This window comes from Pimephales promelas, chromosome 1 (genome assembly GCF_988280905.1).
Source record: "Pimephales promelas chromosome 1, fPimPro1.hap1.1, whole genome shotgun sequence".
NCBI lineage: Eukaryota > Metazoa > Chordata > Actinopteri > Cypriniformes > Leuciscidae > Pimephales > Pimephales promelas.
Genome location: NC_142769.1, coordinates 43947598 through 43964268, shown reverse-complemented (window position 1 = coordinate 43964268; position 16671 = coordinate 43947598). Strand labels below are relative to the sequence as shown.

At 36.4% G+C, this 16671-nt stretch overlaps 1 protein-coding gene across 1 annotated transcript in view; it reads left to right on the top strand.

Annotated features, from left to right (window-relative positions):
- The window catches only part of igf1rb (insulin-like growth factor 1b receptor), an 88656-nt gene that overhangs the window by 40089 nt on the left and 31896 nt on the right, over window positions 1-16671 (top strand). The window lies entirely within an intron of this gene.

The window sequence follows — 16671 nt, the reverse complement described above, 5'->3', positions numbered from 1 at the left end:
AGTCAGTGGAAAAACAACATAACACTAACATTCAAGACAGTTGTACTACTGATTCGTTTAAACCAGTTTTTGCTAACAGCTGGAACGATTTCATTTTTCTTGTTTTTATTTACATCATCACACACACACACACACACACACACATCAGCATGCTGTTTTCTGCACGAATGCATCTCTCCCGCGTCTTGCTGTCTGGCTAAGTACAGTAAGCGCCTGTTCCACACACCTTTGTCCGTTGGCTATCGCTTAATGTGGCCATGCGGAGGCCCAGCGTCACACCGTTGCTCTCAAAACTTGGCGGAATAGAGTAAGCATTGTCGTGTCTACCGCAGTCAACCCGTGTCGACCACCCCTCCCACCGCGGACAGCATTTCACTCCCTCATAATCTAGCCGGCCAAGCTAATCCTCCTGGCCCATAGCAGACTGCCTGACTCAGTGAGCACACACCCTGTGAGGGCAGGAACAGGACACCTGTCTGGTACAGGGATCAATCCATATGATTCAGACCTGCCTAAGCTTGCTGCTGTTTACCGGCTGCCGCTACATCCCTCGTTGTTATTCCCGTTCTCCACCCGGCTGTGGCACGTGTGGCACCTCCTAAACTCCCATCGCTGGTGCTGAGCAAGCAAGCTAGTGAAGTGGGTCACCTGACTGTGATCGAGTGGAAATCCAGAATAAGACTCTTATCTAGTACATCTTATTCCGACTTTGCTTCATCTGACCAAGTGGAAAGACTAGGATTAAGTTTGATAGGTTTAGCTCACTGGCATTGTTCATTAGGTTGGTCATTAGGTCATGAATCAGTATCCGGATTTATCTTTAACATGATTAACCGGTTGAAATTTGTCAACTAGTAGAGATTCTTGACAATTGTTTTGTAGTTCCGTGCCGTCTTAGCAGCTTATTGCGTTTTTTATCGCTTGTGGTTTAAAAACAATGGATTTTAAACCATTCAAGCGCAGTAAGCACTGAAAGAGGACTCATTTCGGTATATACATGCACTATCTGAGAGACTGTTTTTGAGCACGCACACATTAACTCGCTGCTCATACGGTGCGTGAGTAAACTTAGTGGCTAGAGAGAACACCTTACTGGGCTTGAACAGTCAAATAAACACTTACGTCACATTGCCTGCCTTTGCGAGTATCCTCATAAACACATTTGTTTATGTCTGAAGTGAACGTAAATGGTTGAGAATGAATGCGCACATCTGTTAGTTTATTAGATCGGTGCTTTCGCTCTTAAAGTGACGGCAGCCTAATAAAACTGTTTTGTTTTATTGTAGTTTAAGTTTTTCAGGTAGGTCTATTTCATGTCTTTGTTTTGTCCTATTGCTTGTAATTATTTTCTTTATTTTAGCTGATGCTTATAAGCTGTAAGTAAAATATTTTCATGTTTTTTTTATGGTCTGATTATAAACTGGTAATTTGCTGATATTAAATGCTATACTATTTCGGCAAACAATAAATGTTTTAAATGTATTTGTAATTTTTTAATTTTTTTTGCTTGTTTTATTTGTTTATTTTCCATTTTTAATAAAAATAATAATAATAATTTAAAAACATTTTATTTATTATATAGCCTATACTCTGCATGTTTTTTAAATTGAAATCAAGCTGAAAAGCTTATTGAAAAAATATAGAAATTATAGATCAAAACAAGTTGTTTTTTATTATTATTAAAAATAATTGATCTCCTATACTATATTCTTTTCACCGTAATAGTTTTTATTTGCTTAATTTCCAATGTTTTTTTTAATATGAATTCATTTGTTTTAATATTTTAATTTAATTAAATGTGTGTAATGGATCAAAACTGGCCTGATTTAATTGTTTTGACAGTGAGACTGTCAGCAGATCTCCGTTTACAAATGCTACACAATCAGCTTCTTATTGGTATGCTGTCATGGTAAAATGTGTCCATGGTTTAGGCTATAATAAGAATCGACTTGCCTGAAATAGCGCCAGTTACTGAATTTTACATCCACATGTGCTAGTGTTTCTGGAAATGACCAGCTCAATATAAGCTGGATATAGTTGAAGTTTATTTAGAGAGTAATCCCTGTGGACCTGTGGATCATCCACATTTCCATCAAACATGTTTATTTGGTGTTTGAAATAGATTCTAGAGAAATATTAGCTCAAGGAGGTTAAACTCAGTAAGCCTAAATACGCTTTGTTTAAATTAGTTGTATGCTACGTGAAGCTGTAATTGATTGATATACCCTCTCAATACAAGTACTGTATGAAATATTAGGAGTGTCCCTGTTATAGGGTGTCTGGCCTCTTTCGGTTTGTTCCTCCAGAGTCTTGACACCCTCCCGTCCCCCACCATTTGGAGCAGTGCCCTGCTCTCTCACCTTTCACTGACGACACCACAAGATGGGATTTCATGTTTTTGTGTTGTGCCCCTTCCGAAGGGCCCAACGTCAACTGACCGTGTGTGTTTAATGAGAAAACTAGCCTTACGCCAGAGCACCAGTCTTATCCCCGTTTCTATTTGTGATATCTTTTCCTATATTATATTAGATTACATTTATTATATGTGAAATCCGTGCTGGCAAAATGTCCCAATGAGCAAATGTTCAAAAATGAGTGTTGAGTAATCATGATTCCACATCCTAATTCTAAAAGAAACCTTCAACAAATGTTGTATGATTTCTTGAATCAAGACTAGAAATGAATGACCTACACCTGTTTTAAGTAGATGGAGTCAGCTAAGTCAATTTAGAGAAGAATTGAGTAAAAGTTTTCTGAAGGGTCCAAAACAAAATCATCTAGCAATCTACCTTAACCCCTTAACTGTCATTTTACTTCACTATTTTTCTATTAAATCTTAATCTAATTATGACAAATTAAATATCGTTGGAAAGGTCTAAGACTTCTAAATAGATTTTCTACCCCTGTTTTGTGTTACAAATTATGTATGAAGAGTAATTGATGAATTTATGACAAGAGTGCAACTCAGAAAATCTGCATCATAACAGGAGTTTTGACCTTTGTTACAAAAAGTCGATGCACCCAATTTTAATCATTGAAACTTCTGTTTTTATGCTAAAAGTTCATAATAAAACAAACATATAATCTAGTATTTTTCAATGAAAATAAAAAAATTATAGTATAATATCCTCTAAAAATGATAATATTTATGTTTATTATCAATATCCTCTAAAGTATAATATAATTTTTTATCGCCTTTTTATTATATCACATATTTTAGTAGTTATCATAAATTAGGTATCATTTGAAAGCTTATAAACTCAGAATTCATCTTGTGAAAACTGTTTTATAATTGAACGTTGCGTTACCGTAAAAACGGTATACTTATTTTATCAGGCTCCTCCCCTTTTGGGCATAATTTATGATCAAAACCTTTTCTAATCTTGACAAAACAGATATTGTCAGAAAGGTCTGAGTCTCAAGGTTCCACATTTTGCGACATAACTGATATTTGGACAGAAATGTATTAATTTGTTAAGGAAGAATGTATCCAACTAAATTCAATGGAATTCAATGGCACCCGGTGGCTATTTTTGGTACTACGCCTAAACAAAATCCCATGTGAACTTCAATTTTTGTGATAGCAACTTCAAATTTGGAACATAACTTGACAAGATTTATGGCTTTGATTTTATAGAAATTTTATAGTAAAAAGTATATTGTAAAATATATATTTTATATAAAATAAAAAATATATAGTACAGTATATTTGATTTACTGTAAATTTAAACTTCCATAACTTTTACATACTTTCATTTTTTGAAGTGTTTTCACTTCAACAATATTCTGCTGAGTGTTTTCTTTAAAACAAGATCAAACTTGGGTATATGTTCCAAAGCATTCTTAAATAACAACCATTTAAGTTTGAAGGGGTTAAAGCTAAGGGGTTAAAAACCCTGTTAATAACACCAAATTTGGCACACACCAAGTCAAAACCCATATCCAAAAAACCTTATCCAAAGCGACTTACATTGCATTTCAAGGTACACATTTACATTCTTATCTGTTCTTGCTTTCCCTGGGAATCAAACCCATGACCTTGGCATTGCAAGCGCCAACGCTCTACCATGGGTCAGATCACTTGACTTTATTTTATTTTATTTTTCCCCGAAAAAATACATATTCAACTTTTTTCCCCCATAATACCATAATTGTTTGACTTTTGAGCAGACGCCAATATATTAAAGGTATAGTTCACTTTGAAATTAATTTTTGGTATTTTTTAGTTTACCTCAAGCGCAGCCAAGATGCAGGTGTCTTTGTTTCTGCAGTACTGATACTGATATAAATACTGTCTGAGAGTCTTTATGTGCACGCTTCGGATGTGTCCGTCAGCGCTTGTAAGATCTTAATGTTTAAATCAGCCTTAGTTTGAAAATTACATTTTATTGGCTCAAACTCATGTCATTGAGGATTCGCTATGAGGATTCACAAAGTTGGAATTCTGTGCTTTATTGGGATCACTAGATGGGGTACTAATGAAATAATTAGCTTTTTAATACATTTTATACACAAAGCATCTTGTATAAGACGATCATATTGTGGGCTGAATTTGTAACAGATATTTAATGTCTGGTATTTAACACGCAGCTTGCAACTAGGAGAGGCAGGAAAGAGTGATTGAAGCTTAGGCTCGGTGAGTAAAAAAGCCTGCCACCGCAGGATGGCCTGTACTGCCAGCACCTTTGGCCTCCGTAGAGCACGAAGACAGGAGGAAGCAAAGCAGAGGTGACTGTACAAGCCAAGCCGGGTCTCTTGTGCCAGCTAGCCGGGCATATCCTGCACCATGCCATCCGAAACATCGCAAGACCTCAAACGCCCACGAGTGCAGTGAGCCCTGTATTACGAGGCAAAAAGACACCCACCGGCCTTTCCAGATTCAAACCGCAGACCTGTGACGGGAATACGCTTTCAAAAGAGTTACTTATTCCTGTCATTCTGATGTTGTCCTTAATTTATGTCTACATCGCCGTTGGGCTGCCGCCCTGCTTTGAGGGCTGTTTTATTACGCGTGCAGCACTATGTTTAGAGGATTTCAAAAGTTCACAATGTTTACGTTGTTTTTTTCCCGCTATTTCTTGTGTTGGATCACAGGCGTCGAACCATCAACATTAGTCCCTCAGGCTGTCTGGATGAGGACTCTGTTATTAGCGCTAGTCGCTCTTTGTGAGTCAATCTTGGTGAAGAGAACAGGCTAAATACTATTCATGAAAAGGCCCTCAGAACAAGTCAAGAACAGCCACTCTTTTGCAAGGCACATGGGGAAAATGGCCCCTGAACACTTCATGTATTTAGGTCTAAAAATCTGGAAATTGTTAGGCAATGTTATGGTAGACTGTTACCTAGCCAACTGTCTGATTTGTAATAACTGTTCAGCCCTCCATCTGCAAGCTGGGATTGAGTACAGTAAATGTGAAGATTTTAGGCTTATTAAAGCGGTTTTATGTGGTGCGGGGTCCTATTATGTGAGACCAGACAGGTACGAGACTCAGGTAAAACGGCTTTTACTAGTTTCGCCAGATTTGAGAGGTAGATTAATAAGGACGTTAGAGAAAATGTCAGTGTTAGTCACCGGCAGGCCAGAATATTAGGCGGTGTCTCCTATTAAAGTCGAATTGATTTTTGTTTCAATTCAAAAAGTCATTTGTGTGTTTATTTGTTTACCCAGCGCAGACATAGTCTGGTCATAGAATCGAACCCCTCACAGCATTCACGTCATATTGACATGTTTTTGTAACCCTAAGGTTGCGGGTTCGATTCTCAATAGCGGCAGGAAAATTTAGGTGGGCGAGTGAATGAACAGCTCGCATTTCCACCCTCAAGATCCACGACTCACTTCTCACTTCTTGACTTGACTTGACAGACTTTATTGTCATTCATAATACAACAAGTGTATACAGAACGAAATTTCGTTTGCATAGGCCACAGTTTTTTTTGCAGTTTCAATGCAGTATAAATAAATGTTCATCCCAAAAATTTGGTACAAAAAACTAATTTTAATAAATAAATATATACCTATCAAAGTGGATATTCTAATGTGTCTGCACTAGCTTGGATGGGTTAAAGGGGTCATGAACTGCATTTATTTATAATGTTTCCTGTGGTGGACTTAAAGGTGCCATATACAATAATTGAGGTAACAATATACGAAAAATGAGCTACACGCATCAAAAGAATGAGAAGAAATAAGTGCAAAGATGTCATTAAAAAACTGACAAGTTATAGTGCTGCCGAGATATTAACCTGAATTAGCATGCTAAATTACTAGCCCCGGCCCGGCAGGTATCGTAATACCAGTTCCGGCCATGGGAGGCGGTATGCGGACGGGCAACGTTAGCACCAGCCAAACTGCAATACGCGAGTGAGTCGCGCTCGCGCCGGCTTGTGTGTGTGTGTGTGTACTTGAACCTGATGTCAGTCGTGTGGAAATACAGCCCACTACTACATTTCAGTTCAGGGAAGAGTTCAAAAAATGATTGGTCGATATTATGCATGAGGAATACATTTTGGTAAGTTGTAGCATACTGTATCTTTCAACAGAGTTCATGTTCTTTTTCCAGCTAGTAGAGACGATCGGTTCACGTGCGCTAGGGATCTGTAGTGTAACATGTACGAGCGCCAAAACGGTATTTATTCTTTGAATTGCGTAATATAATTGACAGAATCTGAGAGCTTAACTAACCTGCTTGCTAAGTGTCAATTGTGTGTGTCTCACGGTGAATTCACGGCGCTAGCTTGATCAACATCAGCGAATGCTGTCTGTCAAATTAATTCACTAACAATAAAAGTGTAATATGAACAAAACGAATACCATAAACTTCAAATAATTGCCCAAGCTTTTATTTTCCCATACCGTCGAAATGCACCAGCTTGTTTTTGAGATCTATGAGGCGGTCTTCATCATTTAGTGTTGAGATTCATAGTGTTTAGTTTAGTTCACTCTAGTGTTTAGTTCATTGAGTCTCTGATCTCTAAAAATCTCCAAATGTTCCACGTGAAACTGCGGTCTTCCAACCTTTTACTATCATGTCAAATGATTTGAATAACATGCGCGATGGTAGGAGCACAAGTCATTTTTTGGAGGTATACTGCCCCCATCTGTTATGGAATATGGAGTAGGATTTGATTTATTATGGTAGATGGCACCTTTAAGTTAGTAAGATTTTTACTTCCAAAATAGTCATATTTTGAAATAAATGTGAATCGACTTGACTGTCTGCTTAATATCTGCTAACACTTTATTTTGATGGTCTCCCACAGACATTCTACTGACTGTAAGTACTGTAACTTTGCAAGTACATGTCAACTTATGCTACTAACCCACCCAGGATTAGGCTAACAGTCTACTAGTACTCTGACTGATAGTTGAGATGTAGTTGAAAACTTACTTATAGTTAGTAGAATGTCTAAAGTGGACCATCAAAATAAAGTGTAACCCCTTTTTCTTCTGCAGAACTCAGAAGATATTTTAAAAGTCATTGACTCAAGAAACTGTGCTGAATTTAGTTTTTATCGTGCCAAAGCAAGTGATATTTGCCATCTTGTATGATAATGAAACTCTATCAGGTGTCACTCTTGAACAGGTGTCACAGCTAGTGAGCAGCGATGCACTGTCCAGCTCGAGCCCTTTTACGTCACTGCTCGTGCTTAATGAATGTTACGATCTGGATTTGTTTCTCCTATTGGAGAAACATGAGAAGTGACACAATTTCTAGCTTATCAAATCAGTAACCACATTCATCCTCCTTAGTAGTAGGTCATCCGGGTACTTTTTGCCAACTCTTTTTAATCAAAATTAGTGAATTCGGACACCCTTCTTTTGTCACATACTGTTTTTCGCATACTGTACTGTAGGGAAGTATGCGATTTCGAATGCAGCCTTGGTTTAATGGCACAGATGTTTGAAGGGAACTCTATCGCCTCCTTGAGGATAACGATTGGTACTGCTTCACATTCGCATGCCTGATAAGGGTGCGTTTCTGACTTTAGACTGCCTCTGAGACACATCTTGATAGATTTGTTGGAGTAAAACTTGGGGTTCTGCTAAATCCCACATTTTAACCCTCTGGGGTTGTTCGTTTCAGAGTCACACTCGGGGTGTTCGGGTCCAAATGGACCCAAAGGGCGGGATTCATATTTAAAAAAACAAAAATCATGATTTTTTTTTTTTACTCGTTTTTTTATAATATTTTTTCTTTTCTTTTTTGGTGTTTTGAGAAAATTTCAAAAATAAAAAAAATTTATAATTAGTATTAATGCAATAATTATGACAAAATTTTCCCCCATTGAACATAATAGAATTTTTTTTTTTTTTAATATTTTTTTGAATTTTTTTTAAAGCTGTATTTCATTTTAGAGTCAAGCCTAGGCCTCATAAAAGCAATTTTTGAAATGAGACGGATGCCATCTAGTGGACAAACTGAGCATTTTAAAAATGCAAAACACATGTATAATCTGAATTTTTTGGTGTGTTTGTGTATAAAAGTGTGTTTGTGTATGTGTATATGTGTCTGTTTTGCACTCTTGATGTTTTATAGATTCACCCCTTCACTGTTGTGTGCTTTTTTTCAAGATCGTTGCTGATTTGTAGATTGTACGCACAAAAAAACTCAGTATTTTCACTTTTTTTTGCCAATTTTCCATTCATTTTCCATGTGGGTCCATTTGGACCCAAACACCCCAAGTGTGACTTTTTTTTACAACCACTTAGACTACTCACATCCTGTCCCCAATTTTTTTGGATCTTCAAATACCAAATATCAACAAAGTCACCAAATTTCGGACCATTCCGAGGAAGCTGTGATTTAAAAAAAAAAAATTTATTTAAGTTCTTCGGGTCCATTTGGGCCGAACAACCCCAGGGGTTTAAAGTATAACTGCACTTACACACATCAGCGACGTTCTCGAGGAAGGAACATGATTTGATCCTCCACAAATTTTCAGCACTACCACACATAAGACTAGATGTGACCTTGAGGTATTAGATTAGATTTCTTTGAGACTTGATAATGCTGAAATATCCGTGAGGACTGGGAGCCATAGATTCCTATTGCTCTCAATCCCACTAGGGCACGAAAGGAAGATTTTGGGGTGGATGCTGCACCTTATTCTTTGCACGTTATCAGCTGGTTTCCTCTCGCACACTCCCATTGATGGAGAGCGAGAGGGAACACACTGTGCCAGCGCATGCAACCTGTTTTTCTCAGACATGCTGGTTTGTGGCAGCCAAGATCAGCGGGGATGAAAAGACCTCAGATGAACTTGGAGAGTTTCCTGAATTAATAAGGAAGAGGGGCTGAGGTGACGATGTTGACTAAAAATAAAAAAGCCTGAGGCATCCTTTCTGTGCCTCGACTGTCAGCGCCATGATGCTGAATACAGGGACTCTCTGAGGGGGTCTTCTGTGAGAGCTGGCTTAATTTAACAGGGCTTGGCATTTCCACCCACCTTTAATAGTAATTCATTAAAGGAATAATTCAGCCAAAAATGACAATTCCTCGAATGCCTTTTTTGGTCGCCTAAGATATTGTTCTTCCCTGAAAATCAGAAAGTATAACGTAAGTATAAAGTAAAAATTCATCAAACAAAGTTATCAGAATAAAGTGCAATTCATTACATTTTATGGTGTTTCTTTTCAGTGTGAACATTGTGCTAAAAAATATATTAATGAAATTCATACAGGTTTGCTTCGATGCAAGACATATGCAAATCTGAGGAACGCAACTTTAACTGAAATTTATTTTAGTTTTGTTCCCCATATTTATTTATTGTATACAAATGTATTTTTCCCAAAAGCAATTATCAGTTTAGTTGAGGAGTAAATTATGACCGAATTTTCATTTTTGTCTGAACATAAAGTACTATATTATTTTTTTTTATGATTTATGAAACTTTTTGTGCCGCTAGTTCATCTTCTGCACAATGAAACAAAACAGTCTAGATTATGGTTTGGCCCGACAGGGTTAGACGGATATCTGTGTTTCTGTGGTGAACGCAGTGTGGATGGCTTTAGCAGAGCTAGCTCAAAAAAAGGTTTAATTACAATAGTGTGGTTGCTATAAAAAGCTGTGAATCTTTGATCGGTTGTAATGTCAGCATTACTATTTGTTCTTGTGGAAATGATCTACTTTTACAATGTCAATATGAAGTGCAAGCATTTAGGGGTGGTTTTGCTTCAATACAAGACATGTAATGTAAATGGATTTATATATTATAGACAAATAGAACTTATTTAATTCGATTTTTTACTCATTCTGATTTGTTTTGAAATGTTCCGGAAAACATTTATCGCGTTCTGTTTAGTCATGTATTCCAATTTTCCTGCATATATACAAAAAGCCATATGTTGTTGACATGGAAAATTGCACAGCTGGCTGGTCCCACAACTGCAAATCAACTTTGTTGACCAGCATGTTAGGAATCACTGCTTGCTAAACGTCCCTGCAGCTGGATGCAAAGAAGCTAACAATGCAAATGAACGTATCAGTCCTCAGATTCAGACTGAGACAAACCCAGACCTAAATTGAACAAGTTTTTGAAAGGCTTTTTTTTTTTTCTCAGATACTAAAAACTAAAAATAGTTTGTCTTTGGGAAATTGTCTGTAACACTATGTGGCGTTGTATAAAAAATAGGGCTTTCCAATGATTAATCGCGATTAATCGCATCCAAAATAAAAGTTTGTGTTTACATAATGTATGTGGGTGCACTGGGTATAATTATTTTATATATATATAAATGCACACACATGCTTGTATATATTTAAGAAATATTTTCATTTATATATAATTTATATCATATTTATAAATATCAATATTTGTTATAATAATAATAATGTTTTTTTCTTAAATATACATGCATGTGTTTGTATATACAAAATAATTATACACAGTGCACCCACATATATTATGTAAACACAAAGTTTTATTTTGGATGCGATCAATCGCGATTAATCGTTTGACAGCCCTAATAAAAAATTATACTTGTAGTTGTTAATTGTTCATATTTTAAATACAACATTTTGCACTCTGCAATTTCAACATCCTTACCTTAAGTCCTTACCTCAAATACTTCTATTTACTTCAATTGATATTCCTCCAGCTATTAATCATAAAAAGGAGAGAGCAAATATGAGTCTAGGGCCCAGGTGTTCATATTGGATCTGTTGTTGTGTATGAAAACAGAAAGTAATCTGATAGTTGATCAGCTCCCGGATGGAGAGAGAACATCCAAGATTTCCTTAGCCAGGTGTTCATTATCATTCACCTGTAGTAGCACACGAGGGGTATTCAGAATCCACACGGTCCAAGAGTCAGAATGTATGCTTTCCTCTATGCTACAGTTATGATGTTTTGAAACATTAAAAAGGGCTATTGACTATACATTACTATTCAAAATGTTTTTGTTTTTTTAAAGGGACAATGTGTAGGAATTTCTCCCATCTAGTGGTGAAATTGTATTTTTCATTCAAACGAATTGTGCTCTCCAGCGCTTCTCTTTTTCAAATGCGTGTTGTATTTACGGTAGCCGTTATGCACCAAAAAGCCATGACAGGATATAGACCTCGTCAAGTGTTCCTTCGGGTGAACGGGTTTGTTGTTTCAAACAAACTGCAACGCAACTTGACACAACAAACAAATGAATGTTACAGTATGAATTGCTGACTGTGAAACTTAATATTCAGTGACAAGCGCCTCTCACTGCTCTGCTCCTCCGCTTCTGCTGCTTTAAATTACGTCACGCTGGCTCTGAACGAAAGCGCGCTGTGATAACACGTTGGCCTAGTACTTTTTGTCCCTCTCTGCTATAGTTTTTCAAGATGGCGGAACTACATGGAAGCCCCCATGGACTTACCCGTCCCATGTATATAAAGATAATAAATTATTTGTTTACAAGGAGAGGTCAGGTAATTGGCAGAGGTATTTGTACACCATTGAGGACATATTTATGAATAAAAATATTGATTTTAGATAATGAAATGCCTAAAAAAAGTACACATTGTCCTTTTAAAGGAATAAATAATTTTATTCAGCATGGATGCATCAAAAGTAGCTGTAAATACATTTATATACCATTTTAAAGAATTTGGAGCAGAGTTGCATCGAGAGTTATTGGAACTTTCTATTCATCAAAGAATCCCGAAAAAATTAAGCGGTACATTTGTTTTCAACAATGATGATGATGATAATAATAAGAAGAAATGTTCTTGATTAGTTTATTAAAATGAATTCTAAAGGATCATGTGACACTGAAGACTTAGTAATGGCTTTTATTTAAATGTAATAAAAAATCCAGTTACTGTATTTTTGAACAAACAATTGGGCTGCGTCTGAAATCGCGTACAATGTGAGTAGGTACTACATATAAATAAGAACGTCGCGACCGTTAAAAAAGTACGTTCTATATATTATGAATATGGGTAGTATGAATGAGTCTGGACGTACTACATGCACCATGTTGTCACGTGACGTGACATACGCTGTGACAACAGTGCGAAAATTTAAAGAGCCCATTCCAGTGACTGCACCAACTTCGCGCTGCTTTCTGTTTTCAGCTGCGTTTTTACGTCGTCCGAGCCGACAATCAAGAGGAGCCGTCGGTCAGCTCCTCGCAGATCACGCCTTTTGTGGCGTTTCTCCAATAACATTTATTTAGCTAATAAATTTTACCTCATAAAACACACACACAACCCCTATGAACAATGACAGATGTTGATTTTTGGCAAGGAAAAAGCCATTTATTTGCTTGTGATATTACCATTGATAAATAAACATGAATGAATCAATAGAGAGATATCTTCTAACGTTACAGCCGCGTGCGTCTCCGGTTTCCGCCATTTTCAAATATAACGACATCAACTCCTCTCCTGTGTTTTTCGCTTACTATATAATAGGAAAGTATTTGATTTCGGACGCAGCCTTGGTCACATTAGCATAGCATCTTACCAACTTTTAATTAAAAAAAGAAAAGACCCTTTTATATTCTGCTATCATTTTGGTAGAATATGAGTTAAAGGGATAGTTCAATTTGAAATAAATTTTTGATATGTTTTAGCTTACCTCAAGGGCATCCAAGATGTAGGTGTCTTTGTTTCCACAGTATTTTCAATTTTGACATTTTTCAGTCAAACCGTTGTTGTATCAGTCATACACTGGAGGCTAAGGGGGTCCACGTCAAAGAGCATGCACAGAGAAGTCAAAATTAAACATGATTTAATGACTCGTAAATGTAAGTAAACATTGATGGCCTAAGACACGAAACGAGCGGTTTGTGTGAGAAAACGAACAGTATTTATATCGTTTTTACCTCTTGTAATCATAGCCATGACAAAATGATCTGACGGCACGGGCGCTTCGATCTGCGCATGCGCCGGAAGTGATCGCTTGCGCGCCGACGTCACTCTTTGTTTATACAGAGATTTCGGAAGTTTTACCTTTCACTAAACATATTTAGATATACGGGAAACCGCAATGGAAGACGATTTCGGTATATCTAAATATGTTTAGTAACAGGTAAAACTTCCGAAATCTCCGTGTAAATATCGAGTGACGTCACACGCAAGCGATCACTTCCGGCGTAACATTGAACTGATTCAGTTCGGTTCAGTTGGACATTGCACAACTGATTCAGATCACTTGGACGTCACTGTGATTACACGAGGTAAAAACGATATAAATACTGTTCGTTTTCTCACACAAACCGCTCGTTTCGTGTCTTAGGCCATCAATGTGAACATTTACGAGTCATTAAATCATGTTTAATTTTGACTTCTCTGTGCATGCTTTTTGGTGGACCCCCTTAGCCTCCAGTGTATGACTGATAGACAACAACGGTTTGACTGAAAAATGTCAAAATTGAAAATACTGTGGAAACAAAGACACTACATCTTGGATGCCCTTGAGGTAAGCTAAAACATACCAAAAATTAATTTCAAAGTGAACAATCCCTTTAATGTCATTTCACATTATCATTTCATATTTATGTACAATGTTGTGGTTTACTGGTAAAGATCTAATTTAGCACCTGAAACACTGTAGGTTTGAGCCAATCCATGAATGATCACATTTTGCCCTTGAGAATAAGACATCTTCGGAAATAATGTGCATCAATAATGTTAGCTATTCTTTTTAAAGATGATTTCTGTGCCTAAACTTGTTGGTAAAGGATGTAGAAACGTCCTCTCTATCTTCCCTGTCAAAAGCTCTTAGTCAAGGGTGTCTGGTTCTGGTTTGTTTTTTTCCGTGTTTAGACTAACAGAGATTCCAGCATGGTGGCCTTGTGAATGCTCCAGCGTAAGTGTCATCAGCCGAAGACGGGATATCTCAGTCAGACTAAATTAGCTGGGTTGTCTGCGGTCTGACCTGATGATAGCTAAAATGGTGCTTTGCAGGAACTGTATGCAAAACAGATTTTTGCATGATTTTTTACTGTTTTAACTATAGGTCCTAAACTGAACGCCTGACTCGTTTGTCAAGAATTTGCTCTTTGAACACTGTTCGTGATGAACAATAACACATTAAACCTCAGGCTAGTTCTTTACATAAATTTCCACTAAAGAGTTATGATTTAACTCTTGTTTACTTGCCTCCTCCAGGACAACTGTTGCATGTAAATTTCAGCTTTTCAGAATGTTTTTGTTTCTCTGTTTTTCTCTCTGTAAGGTTATCTGAATTCACACGCTCACAGAGACCCTCCCTAAAAAACCATCAGACCTTTGCCGCTGTGGAAAGGCTAACATTTAAAAATGAAACTAAATAGGCTTTCTGTGGCTTATGTGAGATGTGTACCCATAGTCATATGTAAAGCAAATTTCCTGCGTTCCAGGCTGTAGTGTGTAAGGAAAGATCGGGCAGCTGAGTTTCTCTGTTCTAAATGTAGGCCATTCTTGTACTAAAGCTGGTGTTTTCCTTGCTGGTGCTCTGACCTGAATCAGTTTTTCCTCTCCCCTGTTACAATGCGCTCTTATTTAGAATGATAGCAGAGGACTCTGGTCGAATTATACATAGTGTCGGTCGGATGGAATATGCGGGCTGGATTCGTTTGTAAAGTGGACCTGGAGTTAACACTGAATGTATCGCCGTATGAGAATAGGGGAAAAGAGAGATGACTACAGGAAAACACTGTTTATGTGTGACTCTGTCTTGTCAGATCACAAATCAATTAAGTGGCAATATTTCCATCCGGAAATAATTTTTTTTTACTTTTATGTTGGATTTAGTGGTAAATGATAACGCTTTACAATAATGTATCATATGTTAACATTAGTTAATGTATTAACTAACAATGAGCAAGTTACATTAATCTTTGTTAATGTTTGTTAATACAAATCCAGCTGTTCATTTTAGTTCACATGTGAAGAAATACAACATTTGACTTTCAAAGATGTATTAGTAAATGTTGAAATTAACATTAGGATTAATAAATGATGTGGGAAGTATTGTTAATTCTTAGTTTAAAGTAAAAAAAAAATGTTGGTTTAACTTAAAAAATTAAGTAACCTGGCTACCTTAATTTTAAGTTCATTGAAATGGAAAAATTGAGTTAATACAGTGAAGGAGATTGATTCAATCATTAGAAACTCAAAATATTATGTTATCTGAACTACATAAATTATTTAAGTTGATTTGACAAAAGAAAAAATGTTTTTTTTTTTGTTTTTTTTTGTTTTTTTTACAGTGTGCTAACTAATGAAACCTTAACCTTTTAACCAATTTAGTCTAGTTTATTTGTAAGGGCAATATTTTCCCCCCTGTAATTTTTTTTTTTCATGAACATTTTTAACAAATGTGATTCATTATTTTTTCTTACCATTTATTTATTTATTTTAGTTTATAATCCCCAATATGTCTATATTTGCCCCCTGAAATATTTTTTCAGATGTGTTTATTATAATTTTCCCCTAATATTAATGTAAATTTTAGATTTTTTTTGTCTTAATATTTAGTAAGTTATTAGTTTATCTGGAATGTATAATACAGAATAATTAAGTTAAATGAAATGGCATGCAACCAGATGCTCTGTATATTGGCTTCTTGATCATTTGCAGCCTCGGTTAAATTTTCAAACAAAACAAACTAATGATGAAAAATAAGAAATTTAAATGAGAGTGCATTGTTGAAACCTTCAGTGTGCTTTAGTTTCCAAACCTTCAGTTGAATCAATTAGCATAATTAAATTTCATAGTAACATAAATTTTATATGCAACATTGTTTATCTTTATTATTTTTTTTTTGCTTAACTTTTCCTTAACTTTTTTTATTGTACTATTGTAACGTGACTTTTTTTTTTTTGGTAGTTTTGTCTCAAGTTAACTGTATAATAATGTAGTCTGTCTCAACATGCCAATGTGTTTAATGGTGATTTGCTCATTTGTTTTGATGGTTTAATTTGTATTCTGGCAAAAGGAATACTTTGACTATGAAGTATGTGCCTGTACTTGTTTGTGAACTGTACAGCATTGTATCCTTGAGGCAGTTTGCAGTAACCCTTATCAGTCAAGCTTGAAAGACAGTACAGAGGTCAAGAGGAAACAGACAGTAATGGAGAGAGGACGTGCGATCACATGTCCCTGACCCAGAGCTGCAAACCGCTTGGGCTTAAGCCAGGCTTTTAGCCTCACAGCCGGGTTATGAAATTAACTTTATTTGAGCTTGCATGACTTGACTTCCTGAATG